Here is a 24759-nt window from a genome sequence, read left to right as displayed (position 1 = left end):
TGTTAGGACCTGAGGAAGAGAGTAAACAAACGGTTTTACAAATACAGCCGTTCGCTGCATACCGTCTCGGCCAATGACGGTGGACCTGTAGAGTATAATGGAGCAGAAAATTCCGCTCACCGAGTGACGTCATAGCCACTGCAAGGTCGCACAGGCATTACCCACGTGCTTGTGGTGATGCTGGAGGCCCCAGGCCCGCTGCGCTGCCTGTTGTATACAAGCACAGCACACACAATTAGTTATGTACACTCACAGCACTTGATGATACAAACGACTGTGTTACCGGTTTATGCAACTTCCAGTCCTGCAAGTTCCATTCAGTGTTAAGTGCCCTGTACCGTGCGCCATTTTCAATCTTTTATACCGTATTTGGACCGTGCCTTTTCCATGTTTACACAACCACTTACCATTGTGTTCAGCTTCTTACAGCGTTCCCTACAGTGACACGCTCTTTAGGCCTGCAGCCTGGGAGCAGTGGGCTGTGCCTCACCGCCCAGTACCCGTAGCGGGCTAGACAGGCTAGGTCTGGTCACTGCGCTCCGGGATGGTCGCGCATGATGAGATAGCTTCACGATGCATTTCTCAGAACGTGTCCCCATTGTGAAGCAATGCATGACTGTTGTTTTTTTAAAGCTTTTATTTATTTATTTTTAGAGAGGAGAGAAACAAACATCGATGTGCAAGAGAAACATTAATTGGTTGCCTCTCACTCACCCCCAACTAGGGACCTGGCCTGCAACCCAGGCATGTGCCCTGACTGGGAGTCGATCCGGTGACCTTTCAGTTCTTAGGCTGGTGCTCACTCCACTGAACCACACCAGCCAGAGCTAACTGTTATTCTTTTTTATGTCTCTGCTGAAGATGCAGAGAGTATAATAACAAAAGTTAACGTGGCTCTAGGGCTCGAGAGGGCCCCCTAGAGGAAGCTGCATTTGAGCTGGGCTCTGGAGGATGATTTGAGTTGGATCATTCCAGATAAAATGGTGAATTTGAGGCTCTGAGGTGGGAAAGAACTGGGACGCTTCTGAAGGAAAACAAGTAGGACCAAAGTGACAGAAGATGAGGCCAAAGAAGCAGCGAGAGCCAGTCATGTGCTCTTGCAGGCATGGTAAGGCTTTTCTCCTTAGAACGAAGAGAACCCCCTGGACAGTTTTAAGCACCAGTCTGGCCGGGGGGCCAGAGAATGGGCTGGAGGGTACATTTGGGAAGAGTGCGGGGGGGAATATAGGAAGCTCATGCTCAGAACAGAGGTTGGACCTGGAGACACACACTGAGAAATGACTGGCATGTAGGAAGAACGTACAAGCCCTGAGCATGGCCGAAATGCCCATGGTCAAGACTGAAGAACAAGAAGGGACAGAACCCTCGAAAGGTGGGGTGGGTCAGCAATGGGAACAGAGATGGAGAGCCAGGGACATGGGGACAATCAGGAAGTTACACCAGGTCACCCTCGCTATAGAGGGTTGGCTTCTCTGTTTGACTAACCAGATGCCCGATGAAAGCAACTCTGCTCCCAAAGATGAACCGGAGTTTCTGCTTGGGGGATAGCCATCAAAACTATTCAGCCTCAGTGCCCTCCTCCTTTCTAAAATGTTAAAAATAATGTGAGGTAAAAATAACCATTTTGTCATATTTTCTTGCAGAGTCTGCCTATGAGAATTACCTAGATCTAAACTCCTTGAGGGAAAGGATCATGCCTTCACCTTTCTACCCCCTGAAACTCAGGGCATCTCCTGGCACGTGGGAGGTGCCCAGCAATGTTTCCGGAGGGGAATTTTGTTTCCAGAATCTTCCCAGGACTGTGTAGTGTTTCGTTGGGATTTCTGGTAGCATGACATTGAGCTGATGGCTTTGACAAACAAGTCATCCTTCCCCTCACCCTGAGATCCACCTGAAAAAGAGGATCCTTAACATTCCCTTCTCGCTTTTGGAAAATTCTTTTTTAAGTTGTGGCTCTTGTCTCTCTTTCCCAGCACCGGGGAGAAGAGAGTTGTCCTGCCCCGTAAACTCGGCCTCGGCCTGGGCCCCACCGACTACGGGAATGACAGGCGTGAGCACATACAATGGCAGTGCCCTCCAGAATGGCCTAATGGAATGCCTGTCCCCACAGGTGCTAGGGCAGTCTCTGTGTGGGCGTGAACAGGAGTCCAGCGACAGTTACGTCCACTAAGTGCCTTTGTACCACTGCGTGCCCGTGACATTCACTGGCTCAGGCAGGCTCTCTCCCAGCGCCCCGGGACCTAGCAACCAGGCCAAGGCCACATGACTCAAGTCCAGCCATCGCTCCAGGGAATGGCCTTTGCACGGAAGGCCACACCTCTCCTTCCTGAAGATTGCTTGGACAAATACAAACGGGTTTTTCAGCGGATTGCTCAGGAGCTGGCATGATTCACTTCGCTGCATTTTTCAAAGTCCTGAAAGAGAGAAGTTGGTAGGACTGAGTACAATCCCAAACGGCTGCATTAACTCAAACATCTGGATCCCCCCTCCACTGAATCCACCTTCCAACCACCTGCACGTGTGTATGATGTGCAGGTGACAGGTAGAGCTGGAGAGTGGGCGCACACCTGTGCACATGGGCGATGCATCTCTTTCCCTGGATTCACCTGACCAGTTTTCATTCCCGCTGATCAGTTCCTGGAGCCTACTTTATCTGTCTTTGGAAGGAGACTGATACGCGGAAGAAAGGTCGCCTGGTAGGATCACTCCTGGGTGATAAAAGGTCCATGTTTGTTTGGAAGACTGCTCAAGATTGCAGATCTAAGAACCTTGCTTGATCCCAGAGACTCTCTTCGTCAGGGGCGACACTGGCCCTGCTCCATCCCTGAGCTGGGAAGCATCTCCAGGCATCCCCAAGGAGGAGGCAGGGGCCTCGGAGCAGCCTGAAAGCCTGCTGCTCTTAACTTTGAGATCGAGTTTGCAGTGGAGCAGCCCAGCTTGCTGGCTCCTGTGTAACCCATATGCAGACACCCTCTAAGACACAGTGAAAGACTTCAACCTTGGACTTCACCCTCAAGAGATACAGCATCAAAAAACTGCCTGTGGCATTGATTGTTCTGTGTTGATAAAACTCGTGTTATTTTAAGTCTCTCTCATTTTTTCATAATTCATAAAGTCCGTCTGGTTAACATGTCTGAAAATGTAAAAGTTAATATTTTACGGAGGAACATAAAGTACTATCACAATGCTGTATGCCTTAGAGAAGTCCAGCACCTTCTCGCTCGCCAGAGCTTTTGCGGCCAGTACTTATTTTCACTGGAGCCCTCAGCGTAGGAAATGTGTTTGCTAAACCCATAAATTTTTGCAGAAATGCAAAATATGAGCACGCCTTTCCTCTCAAATTTCCCTTTATGGCCCTAGGTTCCACTTCTTCAATTCCCTCATCCCATTAAACTTGTTCTTGGACTTTGTCACCGCTTCTCTGGTTGGACTCTTCCCGAATTCCTTCTACTTCCTCCCAGCCCTATTCATTATGTTGGGTCATTTCCACTCTGCCCTCGACAGCAGAGTCTCCGGGACTTTCTGTTCTATGAGTGCTGCTGCCTATTATTATCGAAAGTACTGAGGTTCAGGGTTTGGATGTCACAGTTCTAAGTGGGTAGGAAGGGAGAGAAAAACAGATGAACGTCTGCCTGCTGACAAAGATAACTCAGGCCACATTCGCAGTGGAGGGCTGTCGGCGTGGAGCCGTCTGGTGCAGACAGGACTTTAGGAGGGAAGTGATTTCTGAAATTAGATTATGTGGAGACTGGACTGCCGCCAGGATGTTAGAACCAGCCGCCTTCGCCCCGTGTGCAGAGGGCTGCGGTGCTCATTGAGGTAGACTGGGCATAGATGAGCAGGGAGATACGCGTTAACCATTCCGTACCTCCTCAAGCAGCTGTAATTCAGTGATGTATAACTCTGTGGTTTCTGTTTCAGAGCTGGGGTATTAAACGAGCTAAAACCTGACCTGGCGCTCAGATTTATATGCTTGCCAATTTCTTCTTAGTCCAATATATCTCAAAAGAAAGAAAAACTAAGTCTTAGGGTACCCTATAACAATTACAGTGAACTTCATCAAATGTGTCATTTGGCTCATATGTTTCTATGTACTACATAAAATTAAATATATTTGAATGTCAGTGCATATGGACTTGCCAGATTCTTTTAATAGCTGTATACGGTACTATTACATTTTATTGTTTTTTATATATTTACTTTTGGTGCCCTGACCAAGGATCAAACCCATACCCTTGGCATATTGGGATGATGCTCTAACTAACTGAGCTACCCAGCCAGGGCCTCCTTTTCTTTATTTTTTTTTTTAATTTATTGATTTGAGAGAGAGAGAGACAGTGAGAGTGAGAACCATCATCTTGTTGTTCAACTTATTTATGCATTCACTGCTTGACTCTTATGCGCCCGGACCGTGAGTTGAACCCACAACCTTGGCACATCAGAACCACGCTCTAACTAACTGAGCTACCCAGCCAGGGCAGTACTATTACATTTTTTAAAAAGGAATTTACAAACTTCCGTGATTGACAGAATATAGAAATGGTGTCATGCAGAAGGAAAAAAATCTGCTTTTTAAATTTTGTGCCTAACACGTAATAATATAAATACTTATCTGAATTAACAGGTACATGAATTAATTATCTTTCCTATCTCCGGTTAGAGCAATAATACTTTGAACTTCTAGTTACTACTGTTTGGTTTTTACATAAAAATAAGTCAGAAGCTTTAAAATCTGACCTCAAGGCTTTTAAGTTATCTAATTTAAAATGTAGATAAGCTTTCTACAGGACTATATATAAGTAAAACCTCTCTACAAGATGTTAGCTTTGTATCATTACACTCTAAAGAATAGGTTTCCATAAAAAAAATTTCAAATCATTTTGACGTTAAGATGTTCTCTTCTAGATTCCTATACAACTGCCGTCAGCACCTCCAGCGGCTCCCTGAAGTACATGATTAATGGAATCTGGCTGCCCCCAATTTTCCCCTGCTGTTGTGTTGAGTTTTAAAAACATGTATATTTTACCATGTTTTAAAGGGAAAGAAAGAACAGGAAGCCTGGGTTACTAGCTACTCTTTAAGCCTCTGGAATTAACCTGCTTCCCTCCTCTCCCCACCAACCCCCTCCCAGGAAGGGGCTGGGGGACCACGTTTGCATACCCACTTTCCCCTGTCCTGGAATGAGAGCATCAGCAAAGGCCTTCCCCTGTGGAGTTCCCTGATAAAGCAGCTTGTTTGAAAGCAGCTGCCCGGGAACAGACAGAACAGAAGCCTCCGTCTGTGTCACCTGCACGTGCACAGCCTGTGGTGACAGAATTTATAGAATCTCTAAAGCAATCCGGGCTCCTTTTAAATAGATTGACCCAATTCATCACGTTTTAGAAAAATCTTTGGTTAAAGCACCATTTTCTATAATAAGAGGAAAGTATTACTTTGCGTGGAGTCCTGCCTGGCCCTGCGGTTGAAAGAAGCGGTGCACCCGCCCCGGATAATTATTATTAGCCAGCAGCGCTCCCATGGCTCGCGCACACAGAACCCTGAGGGCGTTCCAAGTTTACCTCCGGGAGAAGCAAGCGGCGGGCAGAGAGATCCATCTTCCTTTCGCTGTGGCGAGGTCCTGAGAAACGAGCCCAGCCCGCCTGAGAAAGTACTGGAGGTATTTTTGGATCTCCCAGGCATTGCCCCAAGGGCTAGGTGAACAGAGTGGGGGTTGACAGGTGATGGTGGAGACCTGCTGTGAGTCTGACCATCTCCCAGCTCCTGCTAAAAAGAAAAAAAAGTGCGTGAACAACAGGTGAGTCTGAGAGTCACCCAAGAGGCCCACGGCCTCTGGCCCCCCACCCCACAGTCTCTTCCCCACCTGCCGCCCCCATGGAAAGTCACATTTCACATCTATTTTAGTTCCAATCCAACACAATTTCATCTGTCGAAAAATACTTACTACTGGGGGGAAGACAAAAAATAAATCCAAGAGAGAATGAGAATGATTCCCACTCCCGTCTCCAGCGCCCCTGGAGGGGTGACCTTGCCTTTTCTCCACGTTCACCTGCCATTCTGATGCCTCTCCAGACTGTCCCCCTCCTCTCTCCCACACCCACTCAGTCAGCAGCGCCCCCATTCCCCAAGCTGCTGAGAGCTGACTTGGGCCTCTCCTGCCCTTCCCTCCCACACCACTTGGTCCTCTCCTCAATGCCTCCTAAAGAGGTCCCAAACCTCCTTCTCTCCACCCCCATTCCCATCAGTGCTGCCCGGACAGGGAGCAACCCCTGGCAACACTGAGGCCCTCGGGACCTGCGGGAGTGGCCTGTGTCCACAAACGCCTTCCCGGGTCTGTCTGGGTGGGACTAAGCGTGTGCTCTGGTACAGACGACTGTGTGTTCTCTCAAGGTCGCCCCTCCCCAAGTAGACAGTGGGCCCCGGGCAGGGCGGGGTGTCACTGTGCCTGGCCCAGGACTTGGAACTCGACAGGCAGTCCAGCTCACCACGAGATCGAGTCGCCTGTGTGCTCTGTGCAGCTGTGTCCATCTGTCATGGGCACCCACATTTTGCGAGGCCCTGCCCAGGGTGTGGTACCTGAGCGCCCAGCCCGCAGAGCAAGAATCTCTTCTCTTTCTTCCTCTCTCACCTTAGGCTACCCTGTGACCCTGTTTAACATAACCGGGTTCTAAAAATCTCCTTTTTCCTCTTTTGCTATTTCATCTGGGAGCCTGCCGCCGATGAGCCTTCCTGCCTGTCCACTGTCGGATGTAGGTCACTCCCCCATCCTCGGGGCGGGGGAGAAGGGCAGTTGTCAGGGCTCTTTCCAGCGGCAGCCCTTTCCCACTCTGCCTCCCAGAAACGTCACACTCTCAGCAGGAACTTCTCTCTACAAAGCTCCAGTCCCCTTCCCGTCTGGCCACCCCACTCCACAACCCCAGGCGTGGTGACACAGGAACTGTCTAGAGAGCTTTGACCGTCACACACTGTCCAGGGAAGTGACTGTAACCCTAACAGAAGGGGAGGCCTGTGTGAGAGAGAGGAGGACTCACAGCATGGAGTGCAGTGCGGGCTCTGCCCCGCCTACGAGGGTCTTACTGCTCTGCGGCCGACTGATACGTGCGTTCACTCGAACAACGCAGATGGTCTGAGCACAAAAGCAGCTACGTGAAGACACTCGGCCACACGCTCGCCGAAGAAGAGGAAATTCACAGACGGGTGACACTGACATGTACTGTTTCCTCTGTGCCGAGCCCTGGGCCCGGCGCGTTCGACAGTGTATTCGTTTGTATCTGGTAACAGCCTGATGAGGGAGGTAACATCGTTATCCCATTGCACAGATGAGGAGCAACCTGAGGCTCACAAAGGACAAGCAACCTGCCCGTGGCCAGGAGCTAGTGCCCAGCTGACCCAGAGTGGACGGAAAGACAGGATTCTCTGTTTTATTAACGAATGCCTTTCTGTTTTGAAAATGCAGTTCAAGATTTCCAAGTTCACTGTCATTGCTCCTGCCTGGACATTCATCAAATGTGGCTTGTGGATGAGGACCACCCAGCTCCAGGCCACCCAGGAAGCAGCTGGCTGTGGCCTCCCGTGATCCGTCCTCAGTGTCTCCTGCAGCTCCCAGGACAGAGCTCACACAATACACAGCGCTGGCTGTCACTAAGAGCTTAGGCTGTGAACCTTCTCAGGGGACATTCGCACCTTAATTGAAAAACTGATGACACCTTCACGAACCAAAGGAACACACTACACAGTGGGATCTTGGATGCTCTCATAAGCAGCGAATGCAGTTTGGATGGTGGGGGCGGGGGGGGGGGGGCTCCCAGGCCCTGACGGGACACAGTCACACAAGAAAATATTGTAATGGCGCTACTCTCAGTCATTGCCTTCCTGGTGAGACCTTGGTCCGAGGGGGTTTTCCTACAGAATACAAATGGTTGTAAACTCTACCTATTCAAGCCTGCCTAGCTAGTTTCATGAAAGAAGAATCCGAAAAAGCACAAGCCTCCTGTCACTTCCCGAATCGATGTGCAGAAGACAACGTCACTGGTGTAGACACAGACCCGGGGAGGGGCAGGTCCATACACAGAGGACAGAGGGCCACCCACATCCAAGGGAAAACACAGGCTCACCCCTGAGAGCACTACAAACGTGAGGCCGCGCACAGAAATGTCTTCCATTCTCAGTGCTGAGCCCGGCTTAGTTTGGCAGCCCCCCTTTCCGGTCAGTAGGTTGCATTCCTTTTCTAGGGCTGCCTTAACAAATGACCATGAACTGGATGGCTTTCAACTACAGAAACGTACTGTCTCATAGTTCTGGAGTCTGGAAGTCTGCAGCCCAAGTGTGAGCAGGGGTCCCATCTCTGCTAGGTCTCCACGGCAGGGCTGTAGGGGCATCCCTCCAAGCTCTGCCTTGTTGCACGGCACTCTCCTGTAGGTCCCGGTCTCCGTGTCTCTTCTGATAAGAACATCAGTCACATTGGATTAAGGCCCTACCTAATGACTTCACCTGAACTCAGTGCACCCGCAAAGACCCGATTTCCGAATGAAGCTGTATTCACAGGTACAGGAGTGGGGACTTCAGTGTATCTTTTGAGAATACACAATGCAACCCCTGATAGCCGTGGAATACTGCATCTCACCACCAAAGAAATTCCGTTCCTTCCAGTTTAAAGCTCCAATCTCTTTTGGACACTTACTTTGTTAATTTAGGATTCTCCTGCATACCCTGTTCCGCTCCTTTTCTTCTCTATGGACATGAAATAAGTTCCAGGAGGAGGCCGGGGCAAGCAAGGTGCTCATCAGAAGCATGGCACAGCCAGCCTGGCCTGAGGGGCAGCAGGTGGGCAGTTGCCTCAGTCCTCCCTCAGTCCACCTTGCGTGGACTCGAGCACCAACCTTGGTCTTTATAGCAAATGCTGCATCACTGTGCAGGCCATGGGCAGTGCCCTTATCTCAAGCCAGAAGCTTCTTCCAGTCTGCTGGGCCACCTTCGGCCTAGTGCTGTGCCTTGCTTTGGGGGACAGGCAGGCTTTGGAAGTCCCGCTGCCATTGCATTTGGGCCCTTGGGGTCCAAAGGACCTGAGAGCTGTCCATTTTCTCAGGCTAGCCCTGGATTAGATTTTTCTTTTCTTTTCACTGGATGGGGTTTTGTCAGAGGCCCCAAGTCTCTGGAACCCGAGGGACACTGCTGTGGACCCCCAAACTCTCCTCTATTTATTTTATCCCTACCCCAGGGATGAGGCCCAAGAATCAGGGGCAGAACTCCACACAGCAATGGGCTAACCCCTTCTCTGCTTCCCAGTTCCATCCCGTCTGCCCAGCCCGAGAGAGGTGTTCATCTCAGCTCTCGGCGTCTGCCTGTGTGTAATGGAGCCTCGAGTCACTTGAGTGTGACAAGCTGCCCAATAAACTTCGGTATCGAAATCCAGGCCTTTACATTTACATGTAGGTACTGTAGTTTGCCTAGTCTGGCACACACCGCAGCGTGGCCCTTGTTCGGGGCTCCAATTTTACAGCAAAGGCTACAGATTCAGGGCCGGCTCACAGTACCAAGAATTTGGTAACGGGGAAAACACTGGAAAGATTCCTATTCAAGCAACATTTTCAATTTACTTGTACAGAGAAATCTTTCTTGGAAGCCTTCTAAGTTTCCAATTCTTTGACTGAGGCTTTGTGTGAAAGTCTGGCCCATGGGTTCCCAACCTGTGAGCTAAAACATTCTTCTGTGACACTTTCACAGAATTAGTGTGATACTGAGAGCTAGAAGCCACTGCATCTCCCATGTGCTCGACTGTCTCACATGCATCTATTCCTCCTTCACCAGTAACAGATGTGCAGGCACAACGCAGTCCCTGGAAATACAGACATGGTTGCTGTCTCAGAGGAAGTCCCAGTCTAGACCCCCGTGAGTACAAGGCTAATTGCAGTCCCGACCACTTTGAGAGCTGGAGGGGGGAGAGGGTGCTCCTATCCTCTCACCCAGAAGAAAGCAAACAAGCCCAGCCTGGGGGTTCAGAGTCACCCCTTCTCCACCAGCCTGGTGGTTTTTGAACAGACACAGCCCCAGCTTGACGCCCAAGTGGCACGTCTTTATCTGAAGGTGTGTTTGAGTCACCATGAGAAAGGACATGGGGGTACTTTGTGAAATATCTCCTTAAGTCATAAATGCAATCAGAGGGAAACAAAATTATGTTGCATTTCAAAGCTTAATTCTCCAACACAACCTCCATCGTGCAGCTTTGCGTTCTGATTACTCCAAAAATATATGGACTTTATTTAAGTGAAAGGCACAAATGTGGCTGCTGAGTTCAGTGGCTGTAGAAAGACGATGACGAGGAAATTAGGCGTTAGGGGTAGAGAACATTCCAGACAATAAGAGGACAAGCAAAAGGCCTGCATTTTAGCTTCTCCGCTCTTGTCCTTGCTACAGAGATGCACTTGGATGCGGCACCAGAAGGCGCCTGTCCAAATCAGCGCCTGGGCTGCGGCGCAAGAGAGCTGCCCGCACCTGCACAGTCGATCACCGAGGAAGCTGAGTGTCGGCACCTTTCCAGGGCGGCGGTGGGTCTTGCAGAAGCGCATTAAGCTCAGGAGCTCTGGAGTCCAATGGAGCTGACAGGCATCCTGCTTCCATTACTTTCTAGCTGTTGCCTTCAGGCAAATCACTTCGTCTGCCTCTGACTCAGTGCCTCACGTGTCCGGGGGGGACAGTCCCCGTCACGGGGTTGTGGTGAAGAGTCACACACCTGTGTGGTATGCAGCACGTTGCCCTGTGACAGGCACACGTGCATCTTATATGTTCACGTCATTACAGTTTAAAGAGCAAGTCTTCCAAAATTATCATCGGCGTTACCCGTAATCTATGATAGAGAAGGAATTTTAAGAATTCTCAGGGGTTCTGCAGGAAGGGATTTTTCTGATGTAAAATCCAACCGACCCGTACCAGCTTTGAAGAACTGTGCTGCGCAGCGTGGCGTGTTGGAGCTCCCAAAATTTCTCCACGGAAGTGTGCCGCACTCATGAGAATCAAATGCACCTCTGCCTTGCACACCAACGTCTCTGCCCCGCACGTTTTTATGCTGTAAAAGCTAGACCAGCAGTCTAGCTTTAGCTTCTTTGGGAAAAGCTTCCTCAGTTATAAGAAACCAGCCCTGTACCACGTAGCAAGCAGGCAGCAGAAAGTCGGTCAGGATTTCCATTTCACAGGAAATTTACTGAAAGGTCTGAAACCGGAGACAGGAAGCGTGAGTACTAATGAGTGCGAGCCGCGCCGAGTGGGCCCTTGTCGCCGGCCTGCACGGGTGTCCTCGCCCAGGGAGGCTGAAAGCTACCTTTCGACCCGCTGTGGAGTTTCTTCCTCGCAGACACGACAGTCTGTCTTATGAAGTAGTTACCAGTTCACATTGCTGCCGACCTGCTGGGAAAATGCCTCCAGCTGCTTGGCGCCGGGGGTCGGGCGCGCCCGCCTCTCTCAGTCGCAGGTCTGGTCCTGCTGGCCCCCCAGTCCTGTGCGTGTTCCCGTGCACACACACGAGTGAGGACAGTGTCTTCACTGCTTCAACGCGGGGGTCACCGCCGAGGACCTCCCTGCGATGGGGGCTGCCTGTCCTTCAGACAGCTCTCGGGGAGGACGGGCACCGCAGGCCTGCCCCTCGCACGTGTAGGGACAGGGCAGGGAGCCGCCCACACTCAGCCAAGGCCTCTTCACACACAGTAGGACGACCTGCCTGTAAGCCTTCATTAAAAATACATTCAAATCATGTGAAATGAACAACAATTCTCTCCTGCGTCTAAAATTGGGCATGAAGATAAATGCAGATACCTCCCCCCCCCCCCCCCCCGAAATCCAAGATACAGGTGGAAACTCATGAATCCAGATAACCTCAGTCAGCAGTGTCTATCCCCAACGGAGCCGGGAGAGTGTTTCAAATACGAGGACCATCTCATGAGTTTCGTCACTGAAGACACTCCAGGACCATTAGGGGAAAAGTAGTTTGAAATATCTTTTGAAAGGAGGCTTCCTCACCTATTATCCTCGAAAGTTACTTACAAAAATAAGAAATTAATCAGTGTACATTTACTACCTGGGGTCGAGTAGGTGTTATAAAATGAGCACAAGCATCTCTATTGCTGGAAATTCAAAAACGGAAAAATGTCCAGCCGTTTGATGCTGTTCCCAGAAAATATTTCTATGGGTGGTAGGAAAGGCCAAGGCACAGTTAGGGCGGGGTTTTTTAGGGAGTGGTGTTTTTGTTTTTACTCATGTGAACAAGAGTGAGATATGACTGTGTAGGATTTGTCTTTCAAAAACTTAGATTTGAAATTTTTTTAAAATTAATTTTAGAGAGGGAGAGAGAGAGAGATAAACATCCATGTGAGAGAGAAACATCGATCAGCTGCTTCTCATACGTGTCCCAACTGGGAATCAAACCCACAACCTTTTGGCTCATGGGGTAATGCTCCAACCCGGCCAGGGCTAGGTTTGAAATTTAAGCAACTAAATATGGCACAAAAAATATCAGCTTTCTTTTTTTGGTCTTTATGCTTTTAAAATATTTTCTACATCACCCTTTCAGGAGGATTTGCCTGGAGTTGAAAAGGGTGTCGATAATGGACTCTTGGTTCAAATGCACTGATTTCAGCAGAGGGAAAACCGTATGGGGTCGAGGTGTTGGTACATTTCCAAGTCTCCAGTTCTGTCCTGAAATATACTGGACACTCCCAAGTGTTCAATGAGTGAGTCAATAAATGAATGAATGGATGACCTAAAAATGATGAACTCAATCACTATGTACCAGAAGAAAGAACATTGTTCAATAGAAGGAAGAAGAGGAAATAATTAGAATTAGAGTGTGAAAGGATAATTTACTTAGGACCCGTTCTATTGTTCTAATCCCATTTCTTCTTCCTCTCTGCCCTGAGTCTCCCTCCGCCTGGCCGATGGCCATGTGTATGTGGGAGGGCAGCCTGGACAGGAAAGGGTACAAGCATGGCCATTACTGCAATGACCTACTTAGTGTCTCTGTGTTAAATAACAAGGTGCTTAAAGACCGTTCAGTTCAACCCCTCACTGTGCAGATGAGGAAAGCGAGCAATCAAGTGACTTGATTAAGGTCCTTGGCAGAGGCTCTGAACATTAGTGACATCACATCATTACTTACTGCCTCTGGGGGTGGGGCTACATGATCCCAAATAAAATTTACCATACACCTGCCTGATATCAGATGCCCACCCCCAAATGGGATTGGGTTTGTTGACTTTGACCAATTAATTGGCTGCTTTTGCATTGATTTTGACAAGAACACTGAAAATAATGTTTTTAGCCTTTATTTTTCACAAAAATGACTGGAGGCAATGCCAGGTTAAAAATGCGTATTTTTTCCCTCAACTCCTGAGTTTCTAGCTCTACTGATCTGGAGTGAGGTTATAGAATCTGAATTCTTACAAACATGAACAGGTGATTTGGTCACACAAAGTATATGCTGAGAAACAAACACTTAGCTCAGCCCAAGCCCCGCCTCCTGGCAACGCAGCTGGAAAGGGAGTCCTTGGCGTGACCTCCGACACGTGGAGGTAATGCGTGCGCATCGTGCGTTGGAGAATGCTGCGGTGTCATCACCATTTGAAATGCGTCTTCAGTTACCTATGCTTGCCGGTGACAAGTGCTGTATCCAAAATCATTTGGTTTTCTTAGCTATTTGACACTTTATTCACATCACAGTTACCTCTCAAGACGAGCTAGATGCCATGCCCTGGACAGGAAGGAAAGACCAAGGGGCACCACGAAGACGTAAGGAGCTCCGCGTTGGACGGATCCGGAGGGCCTACTTTTGCTCACAGTTGCGTCCCTAGCACCCACATTTGCTTTGCACGCAGTAGGTGCATGATAGTGTGTTTACAAATGAACCCAACACAAAGGGACATGAAGTAGCATGGATATTGGGATCGTGCCTCTGTATAAATAAACACCAGATACTTACAACTATAAAGCTGACTAACCCTTTATTAGGAGAATAATAGCTCAAATGTTTGAGAAGGATCAGCTACAAGTCTGCGAGGAAATGGATGGCAAGGCATCCAACACTTGAGAGGAAATCTGACCCTTCTTCCCGGGACCAGCCTGTGTTCCTAAATTTTCCATTACTCGAAAGCACAGGTTTCTGCCTGGCTCGGTGTAGTTCAGGTAAACTCGGAGGATGAACACAGACTTTCCAGACTTCCTACTGGGTTGCCCCATTAGCAGGGTCTGAGGAAGGCAGTCGGAGTGGGCAATGTTTGCCAGCTCCTTAGAAGTCTGCATTACCCTCCCGCAAAACAGAACCACAGGACAAGGGCGCGAAGCGTCGCCCTGTGTGCGGACGCCGCGTCACAGTCATCATTTCCTTGCCTTTCGGGGTTGGCATTTTTGTTCCCTACTCGCCTGTTCTGTGTCCACAAAGTCAAGCTCTGTCCGTGTGACTCAGCCTACGAAAACGCTTAACTTGGCACCCCGTGCGGACATTCCCCACGCAGGCCTCAGCAGCGGCCGTCCAGGGAGATGTAAAGGCCAGCACTTGCATCCCTGCCTGGTGCCATCTGTACTGGTCCCAGGGACCCCTGCCAACAGCCACAGTGGAAGGTGGAGGCTGGAAGGGGGAAGCTGTGTCCCGAGCTCAACTCTGCTCCTGGAGGCCGCAGAGGAAACTGGGCGGGACTGAGGACAGGAAGATTTACTCTCCCCTCCCCCCCTCCCTCCCCCCCTCCCTCCCCCCCCTCCCCCCTCCCTCCCTCCCCCCCTCCTCCCTCCCTCCCTCCCTCCCTCCCTTCCTTCCTTCCTTCCTCTCTCTCTCCCTCCCTTCCTTCCTTCCTTCCTTCCTTCCTTCCTTCCTTCCTCTCTCCCTCCCTCCCTCCCTCCCTCCCCCCCTCCCTCCTTCCTCCCTCTATAGGCCTCATGTAAAAATAAAAGGACCGAAAATCTCAAAGACACATTCAACTAGCAGAAACTTCTGGGGACAGCACTGGCCTCTTCCCTAGTCTGTCACTCTCTCCAACTCAGGCCCTAGTTGTTATGAAAAAGAATGAAGAAACAAAGAGAAAAATATATAACTAACCCTCACTGGGCAGCTGCCATTACACTTTACTCTGAAAAACATCACCCAACCATCACCTGCATAGTCTGTGCAGATTACGAGCGGGCCGCGTGGCCAACGGTACCAGGCAGTACCCTTGGCCACTACATAACCCAAAGAGGCTGGCAAGGTGGTCCTGGTTCAGGCCATGGAGCCAGATCGTACCTGAGATATATGCTGTAAGTGGCTTAGGCTCTGAACGCAATTATGACATTCACCGAGTCTGCCAACTCTGTCATGTAAATAAGAAAAATATGTATTTTAAATTCTAAACAATTCAACTTCTTGGACAGTCCCCTCCTAAAGTAGACTAAGAAATTTATTTTGGGTCTGCACCTGTTCATTTCACAAAGAAGAGTGCATTTCTGCTGAGGGTCCCCACGGTGGCTTGGCCCCCACACCTATGCCCGAGACCTGCACAGCTGCATTCCAGCCGCGGGGCCACAGAGTTCCAGTCTGCGGAGTGAGCCGACACCTTCATTTCACTCCTCTGTTTCCGGATTCCCAGGCCGGCGCCTGCTGGAGACTTTACAAGGGAATTCCGGAGTTGGAAACAGCGCCAGGCTTGCTGCCATCTCGGTGGCTCCGAGTCTTTCTGCTCCCGAGTGTCCATCACCCCCAGTCGCCCTCGGCATCCTGGCTCTGCCGTCCGAGAATAGGTGCACTGATCTGCGGCAGCTTAATGCCAAGTGTACAGTCCAGGAAATGGTCATCTGAGTGATTCATGTGCATGTCCTCAGCCCCATGGGGCACTAACGAGATGGGTGTTTTGCTAACGAATGTCGTATTCATCAACATTCATTTAAGGTAACCTGAGTTGGCAGTCGAAAGCATAGTTTTCTATAAGCAGCCAACTTTCGTTCTATCAAACCTCTGGGAGAATATATTACCAACTTCCGGGAAACACCATCTGCAGGAAGCGGAGCTGCTGTAGGTCTAGGAACTCAGCAGCACAGGCGGCCTGCCCCTGACACATTCAGCCTCGTGTGCACACGTGGTCAGCGAGTCGGACCCACAGAGCTTCGGAGGCCTCCACCGTCTTCTCTGCCCAACCGCCCCTGCTGAGCAGGCTCGGGAGGCCCAGCCAGCGGCGCCACCCTGGCAGGAGGACTGAGAAGTGGTGCAGGCACAGCGGATGGGTTCGGAGTCTGTGCTCAGAGACAGACATGAAAGCAAGAGGAAACCTGGACTGTGAGCTCTCGGAGATCACAACTCAGCTGAGGAGAGAAGATGGCACTCGTCACAGTCTAAGGGACACTGTGGAGCAGCAGGTGACCATCTACCACAGGATGGAATGGCCTCGAGGAGGGAGAGGGGGGCGTGTTTCCAGGACAGGGGAGCTGTTGCAGAGGCCCAGGACCTGCAGAGGAAGAGGAAGGGGGTCCCGAGTGAAGGAAGGATTCTTGAAGCAGAGGTCATGGTGGGACACAGGGTGCCCTGAAGTTCAAGCTGGGGGCTGGCCTGCCCTCTCTTGGGCAACCCAGAGCACCAGAGGCTTCCGGGGAGGGGAGAAGGAGCCAATGGTGCATGAAGACTAATGCAGAGGCTGTGCCAGTGGGAGGTGAGGCAGAAGCCTGGCCACAGTGGAGCCACCAGAACACTGATGACAACTGTCATCATTGTCCCCATCTGCAGTTTCAAGGATGGTGCGTGCATGTGCCCAGGTGTGGTCGGGTGTGTATTTTAGGTATTTTAAATGAACATACTAGTTTAATAGAAAATGCATATGTTATGTGCCAAATTGTGCCACCCCCAATTTATACACTAAGTTCTAAGCCTTAATGTGACTGCATTTAAAGAAAAAGCTTTAAGGAGATAATAGAAGTTAAGTAGAGTGATAGGTGTGGGCCTTATTTTGATAGACCTGGTACCCTTATGAAAAGAAGAGACATACACTTTTCTCTGCCTTATAAAAACATATCTCCACACACACATCTCTCTCCCTCTCCCTCTCTCTCTCCCAGTCTCTCTCCCTCTCCCTCTCTCTCTCTGCACCAAGAAGATGCCAGGTGAGGACACAATGAGCAGGTGGCCATTTACAAGCCAGGGAGAGCGCACCCACCGGAAACCAACCACAATAGCACCTTGATCTTACACTTCTGGCCTCTAGAATCATGAGAAAATAAATTTCCATTCGTTAAGCTGCCCAGTCCATGGTGACGCCAGCAGACTAATACGGTATATAACACATAAGCAATCAAAAATTGGACCAGTGAATTGTATTTTTTAAAAAACTTAGAAAAACTGAGGAACACATGCAAACACATTTTGCTCATGTGCATGATCAAACGAGGTTTGGGGGAGACGCTCTAGGTGTGGGCCCTGAAGTGCGTGGCGGTGATTGGGAGGAGCTACTTCAGAGGAAAAATAGAAATCCAGTGAGCCGCCGGGTGTGGGAGCCAAGGGACTGAGGCAGGGCTCGGTCAGGTGAGCCGGGGCAGGGCTGGCAGTGGGACGTCAGCAGTGACAGCCTCGGAGGAAGGAGAGGCAGACTGAGGTCCAGGAAAGCCACAGCAGCTTTATGAAAGGTCATTCATGGACCTGCCTCCCCAGGAACGTGGGTGATGACTCCTTTGCAGGGCTGATCTAACGGGGTGTGCAGGAAGACACCACTGGCGGGACCGTGTTTGGGGCCACAGCTCTGGACCTGAGGCAGGAAAACACTCAGTAGTCGCCCACACTGTGATGGGTGGGGCGACTGGCTGATTGCTACTCACAGTGGCTTTGTGCAGATGGATGGGAAGAAAGTTGAAAAGGTGTAAAAGGAGCAAAAAGACAGATTAATGAGCAAATAAGGCAGCACCTGAAATCAACAACATACCGGCAGAGGCTGCAGAAGCCGTCAAACAGAACACAGTGATACCCAGCGCGCTTGGGGAAGGCCTGCTGTGGGCCCCGCATCTCATGGATGTGAGAGTGAGTGTTACCACGTGGAGCCACCTGTGAGCAAAGAAGTGGTGGTGGCAAGGCGGTCTCTCAGCATTACCTGCCACCGGACTCTCCAGGGCGATGAGGAGCAACTGGCTGGACAACAGGAAACTCACAACTCAGCGTTTGCCATGTGAAGTCGGGCAAATTGGTACCTGCTGTAAAACTACCCACGTGGGGTGTGTGCAACAGGACTCCTGAGCAAAACACAACTCCGCTTATTTAAAGCAGATGTTCTTCGCTCTGCTTTCCAGCGCAGTGCCCATAAACAAACACGTGTATTAGAGCTGCAACATTAGGGCTGACTTTCTTCTAAAAGATATGCTTGCAATAAACTGAAGAACTAAGGACTTACACATAGCAGCATTGTTAAAGATATTAAACAGATTTAATATCAAAAAAGTAAGGACATAAATAAAGGAGGTCATTGATGACCTGTGAGATAGCACTTCACAGAGTGGCAGGAGCAGAGGCCGGGCGCAGAGGACAGATGAAGAAGAAAGGGACCTGGCACAGGGGGTGTGGACAACACCTGAGGAGGCCGTTTGGCTACAGGAAGGAGCAGGGTTAAGGACGGTTGTAACAATCCTTCATCCTGAGCATCCTCATCAAAGTTCCAGATGTGGAATATGCACCCCACCACCTCTCTTCTCCAGGAGACAGGTCTACACAGTACACCTATAAATGGTCCAGGTTTCAGGACAGGCCGTTCCTCTACACCCAAAGCCCCGCTGAGCCCAGACAAAGAAGCTGGCCCTGAGAGGGCTGCTGCCGGTGAGCACGTGCAGAGCCCGCAGGGCACAAGGCCGGGGCATGGAGCATTTCTAGGGACTCTGCGTGCTGGTGCTGGGGTCAAGACCGTAGCCCCAGGGAGGCTCGTGCTCCGGTGGGGACTGGGCACAGACAGCGGATGGCTGAAGACTCCTGGGGCAGGGCACGCAGCAGCCACAACACAAGATGGGCAACAGCTCTGTGCATTTCTCGCTCCTCCCCACAAGAGGACCACACCTTTGGGTGGACACGGCTGAGTCCAGGGGAATCAAAGGATTTCTGCTGAGAATACTGTCAAGGAATATGGACTCCACCACCACCTGAGTTAGAGGGCTCTCCCGCTCAGAGGCGCCTGCCCCAGGACCGCCTCCACACTCCGGAGACGCTGTGGGCTCCCTCTCCGTGTCTTCACAAGGCATGGATACTGTAGAGGTACAGGAATGGGAGCTGCCGTAGTCTGAAAGGTCATGCCTCCCCCAGACTCACATGTTGAAATTCTAACCCCCAAGGGGATGGTATTAGGAGGTGGGGCTTTTGGGGGGTGACGGGGTCCTGAGGGTGAAGCCCCCATGAGTGGACCAGTGCCCTTGTGAAAGGGGCTCCATAGAGCTCCCTTCCCCCTGCCACCAACTGAGGATGCAGCAAGAAGGGGCCACCTATGCAGAAGAGGCCTCCCAGACACCGAATCTGCTGGAGCCATGACCTTGGACTTCTCAGCCTCTAGAACTGTGAGAAATATCCTATTTATAAGCCACTCAGTTTATGGTATTTTTGTTATAGCAGCCCAAACGGACTAGGACAGGCCTCAGGGAAGCCTACAATGTAGCCAGAACCTTGGAAGCCTCTAAAAGGCCAGCGAGTTTGGAAGCAGCTGGGATCAAAACCGCAGTGGGGCCTCCCTGGCCTGGAGATTCTGTTTAATCAAGAATTACTGCAGAAACCCATAGGATTTCATGAAGTATTATTTTTACATTCAACTTCCTTCAGCAAATGTCCTTACAATTTCCCGAAAATATCCATTCCTTACAAACCATTGCTGCAGTTTGCATATCTCTGATCCTCAAGGGAAGAGCGCATGGTTTCCTTGAACTTGGTCCTTGGTAAGATGAGCACTACAGGTAACAACACTCAGACACCTGAACAGGGATGGAACCCGCAACCTAGGCACCTATGCACGTGCCCTGACTGGGGATCAAACCCGCAGTCTTTTGATGTACAGGACAGGGGTCCAACCAACCAACTGAGCAACCTGGCCAGGGCTTAATTTTTTTCCCCCCCTTTTTTTTTGACATGCCTCTGCCTCTTCTTTTCCATGGAAGGTGGAGAGCCTTAAGCCGGCAGGGCAGGGCGTAAGACGGATCAGGAGGTTAATGCAGTGGGCGAGAGATGAACAACAGAGAAAAAGATGGGTCAGAAAAAGACCGTTTATCACATTCATTTCTTTTTCTCTATACGCACACCAGGATGTGACAGCCCCTGCCTTGCCTGGTAGCTGAATACATGCTCATTTTGAAAACAACAAAGGTAAGGAGTCCTTTTTAATATGTGTTGGTGGGAGCTTAGCCTTTGAAGCTGAACCGAGGATCATCTGATTTTCTTTTCCATCAGAATCTCTGCAGGGGGCTGTGCCCTGAAGGAGCAAATGAAAAGCTTCCATACTGTGGAGCTGGTGGCAGGCAACTGCACTGATAACCTCCCCACACCAAGCGTGGGCCTTCTCCTCGACATCTAAAAAAATCTCAAATTTCATGCCAAGGCAGTTCCAGGGTGAGACGTTCCTAACTACCCTGCTAACTTCAGGAGAGCCTGCTCTTTAAGAACTTGTGGAGCCCCGCAGGTACCAGATAGAAGGCACTACTGACCTTAAATTGAATCCAGATAGCTGGAGAGGAAAGGCTTCTGCTTCTGATAGACGTAGAAGCTCCAGGATCTTTGGCGTCGTTCTGTCCTAGGAGAAAAAGACAAGTGGGCTCGTCACACTACTCACATAGGAATTACCAACTCACACCCCATTAAATGAAAAGCTCACATTTCATGGACAGGATGAAATACAAATCAGAACAAACTACTGCGCTGATTCATGCAAAAGCTTCATTTTTGAGGCTTCAATTACGCAGGTAACCGACGGTTCGCTTTGGCTCTCAGGTCGGGGCAAGCGTCTGAGGAGCAGTTACAAGGAGAGGTTATGGAGAGAAAAGGGTTTAGGTGTTTGATTCAGACTCTGCAGCTGAGATAAGTGACTTCTTTGGCTAATGTGTTCCAGGGAATGTAAGACAAGGGCTCTGGAGGTCCTGCTTGCAATCACAGGATTTCGGAGATGGGTGGGATTCTTCTCTTCATAGATAAAGAGATGCCCTCGGGAGAGAGCACCGCAGCCCAGTGGCCAGTTACTGGTGGAATCAGAAGTTTACCAGCCAGGGCTCTTTCTGAAATAATAGCCCTTAGGAAGACTTTTGATTCCCCAAGCACTCTAAATATCATGTTGACTTTAATATCATGTAAACTTATCCTAAAATCTTTTTAAATGTGGAAGTAATTTTCATTTTTGCAAAGAAATTCTAATAATCAGCTCAAGTCTCAACTCATCATGGAGACATAAGTCCCACCAGGGTGTGACAAAAAGGATTCTCCCCCCACGACCTCCCCGTTTCAGCCTGTCCCTGAAGGGCAATGTGTCCCTGGCCCCGCAGCACCGTGGAAAGTCTTACAGTACTGGCCAGGCTGAGGCCTTGGGCTAATGAAGTTCAAACCTCTCATTACACTTAGGAAAACTGCAGTGCAGGCAGATGGTCCATTAAAGGGAGAGCCAGATCTGGGAAACCCGAAGAAACGCATGTCACCGAGCATCTGTCCGTGCTAGGCCCTGTGTTCTCTGCTTTGAACACATGACCTCGTGCGTCCCCCACTGCTGCTCACAGGAGAGCGTGGGCATGGAGGCTTGGCCGAGTGCTTCAGCGCAGCTAACACTTATCTAGGCATGTGCTACACGCGGGCAACAAGGTGCGTGCCGAGTGTGTGAAGGAGGAACGGACACGCTTTGCTTCCACTCACAGTGAGGCTACAGTCTGGTGAGAGGTGGGGGAGGGGGCATCAGGCACATTAGCTTGTGATGTGTGGTTCAGCAGGAAGCTTGCGACTCCTTAGAAGGTCACGAAATCAAGTTAGTGGGTCTTGATCACTATTACAAATAAATGAATGAACCAATAAAGTAGAACAGAACAGAGCAGAATGGAAAACATCAGCTGCATGCAGTAAGGGCAAGGAAACTCACAATATATGTCAATATACCTGTTTCAGTCATGTAAGTCTGCATGTACTGGCTTGCAAAGTAAAATATATTTTCTTTTGTAGATCACAGCACAAAACAGTACAACAAAGTGACAAGTGCTCTATTAGAAGTCGATACGAAATGATGAGAGCAAAGAGGAGCGAGCACCTGCCAATCCATTAGCACCCCGCTCCAGAGTGAAACAATGTCAGTTTCCCCCAGCAAGAGGTCTCTAGGATGAGACGCCTATATCTCATGCTCATACCTAAGAAGAGCTTCAGAAGGACGGGTATGAACTCTCAGGGGCCAGAGGAGGAATCAGCGGGGGTCCCTTCTCCCGCCCCCTGGGAAAGACAGTGGGCACCCATGAAGTCACAAGAGGTACGATGGCACCTGTCCTGGGTTTGCACAGCGAAGATGGGCTGGAGAACAGTCCTGGGTTTGCACAGTGAAGACGGGCTGGAGAACAGTCCTGGGTTTGCACAGTGAAGACGGGCTGGAGAACAGTCCTGGGTTTGCACAGTGAAGACGGGCTGGAGAACAGTCCTGGGTTTGCACAGTGAAGACGGGCTGGAGAACAGTCCTGGGTTTGCACAGTGAAGACGGGCTGGAGAACAGTCCTGGGTTTGCACAGTGAAGACGGGCTGGAGAACAGTCCTGGGTTTGCACAGTGAAGACGGGCTGGAGAACAGTCCTGGGTTTGCACAGTGAAGACGGGCTGGAGAACAGTCCTGGGTTTGCACAGTGAAGACGGGCTGGAGAACAGTCCTGGGTTTGCACAGTGAAGACGGGCTGGAGAACATTCCTGGGTTTGCACAGTGAAGACGGGCTGGAGAACAGTCCTGGGTTTGCACAGGGAAGACGGGCTGGAGAACATTCCTGGGTTTGCACAGTGAAGACGGGCTGGAGAACAGTCCTGGGTTTGCACAGGGAAGACGGGCTGGAGAACAGTCCTGGGTTTGCACAGTGAAGATGGGCTGGAGAAGAGGGGATGAAACCTCAAGAAGACGGAACCCAAATCTACCCCTGATCTCCTAAGATTTTCATTCCTAGGACAAAAAGAATGGAAATCAAAGCCCACGTTCCCTTCACTTGTGCTCTTGGCGGGGCTGCGGGCCAGGGTGTGCTGTGTCCGTCACTGAGTGGTCGCAGGTAGTCAGTCTCTGGCTCCTCCTGTCTCAGCACACACTCGAATGGTTTCCATGGCAAGTCAGCCTATTGTACCAACAGACGGAGGTTTTACTGGCTTTGGAACTAAATTTTAAAATGTATGATCATCCAGAACGCACACATTCTTCAGCTTTATTTCTGCTTTTAGCTTTTAATTGAGTTCCAAGCAGCTCAGAATTCCCTCCCCGAACAGGAACAGTCAAGATGAACCCCAGGTGAATTCCACCAAACACACCAGGACCCGCAGCTCCGTTTGCCACAGACTCCCCGGGGCTGCGCTCTGGCGGGCGCTGGCAGAGGCCTCTACTCTGTGTCCTGGCCCCGCTCCTCGGGAGGGGAAAACAGACCGCACGGGACACAGTCGTGGCTACACGAGCCCAGCTCTCCAGAGTCTAGCTTCGCCCCTTTCTCTGTAGCTGCAGAAAACGCTCGCCCCTTTCTGTTTATTTGCACAGAGGGCTGTTCCACAGAGGAGCACAAAGAGGGAAGGGAAAGCCACAGCCACGTGGGCCAGAGTGATTTCCAACCACAACAAACACACCCAAAGAGGGAGGAAGATGGTAAGCGATATATTTCCTTCCTGACATTCTTTAAAATAAATGCACGGCCCTGGAGGAGGCAGCCAGACATGCTGCCACTCGCTGAACAAGTGTGGAGCAGCGCCCACCTTGGTGCGTGACCCGCTCTGTGCCCAGGCCCGACTCCAGACCACAGGGTAGCAACTGGGTCCCAAGGGCCCAAGCAGCTGCAGATGGTCTACAGTGCAGTCGTCTGCACCGCCCAGAAATCAGCGAGGCTCCTCTCCTTTCCATTAGGCCCCGGCGGTTTGGCACACAGGAAGATGCTCTTCTCTGTCTGTCACATCCTGCAGAGCCCACTCGCCCTCCGAGCAGAGTCTCGGGCCACTGACAAGTGCTGTGATGGATTCTGAAACCCCAGCATCATCGGGCCGCAGCTGGGAGCAAGCCAAGCCTACATTCTGGGCTGCCACATTTTGAAGCTATTTCTCCTGAAGCATGTGGGTGAAATTCACATAAATTTCAAAGCAACGTAGGATCGTTGTGAAATATAAGGGGCCGTATTTCTTCACCTGCTTCTACGAGTCCATCCCCTCTAATGGCTAAATCCACCGGTCATTCCGCGTTACTCACTTGGAACAAGACGCAGAAACACCGAGCACCACAGCAGGGGACGCTTCGCACGCTCGGAAGCCTTAAAACATAACACCATCAAAAAGCTGGGCTCTCCCATCACTCTCAGAAGGGAGTATAAGAGCATGATCTCTCAAGTCCTTTGAAAGGAGGAAAACTCTTACTTTCCATGTGAAACGACACACCCCGCCCAACACACACCTAATGCTGCTGCCCTGGCCACAGAAGGGCTCCTGCCGTGTGACTCAGCTTTGCAAGTCTATCAAATCCCCTCCGAACCACCTTCCCTTGTTGTTAAAAGCAACAGTCCCTTACTACATCACTGAGCTGAGTGGATAAGAGGGAGACACTGGGGTGCTGATCCTGGAACTGTACAGGGTACA

General features: G+C 50.5%; 1 protein-coding gene across 9 annotated transcripts in view; it reads right to left on the bottom strand.

Moving 5' to 3' along the window:
• Positions 1-613: 613 nt before the first annotated feature.
• The window catches only part of SCAF8 (SR-related CTD associated factor 8), a 171622-nt gene continuing 147476 nt past the window's right edge, over positions 614-24759 (bottom strand). For 2 of the 9 annotated variants that reach the window (XR_006654243.3, XR_008425498.2), the window contains 3 exons: positions 20650-20735; positions 5559-5763; positions 614-2414 (listed from right to left, as the gene is read on the bottom strand). The gene's annotated coding sequence lies outside the window, so the exon portion shown is untranslated. Of the gene's footprint in view, positions 2415-5558; positions 5764-15603; positions 16449-18660; positions 19212-20649; positions 20736-24759 lie in introns of those variants that run through there. The other 7 variants (XR_006654242.3, XR_008425497.2, XR_008425496.2 and 4 more) reach the window with 5 other exon arrangements.

The sequence above is a fragment of the Desmodus rotundus genome, chromosome 11, assembly GCF_022682495.2.
Source record: "Desmodus rotundus isolate HL8 chromosome 11, HLdesRot8A.1, whole genome shotgun sequence".
NCBI classification, from domain to species: Eukaryota; Metazoa; Chordata; class Mammalia; order Chiroptera; family Phyllostomidae; genus Desmodus; species Desmodus rotundus.
The sequence above is the reverse complement of the archived record's forward strand: the minus strand, read 5'-3'. Positions and strand labels throughout refer to the sequence as shown.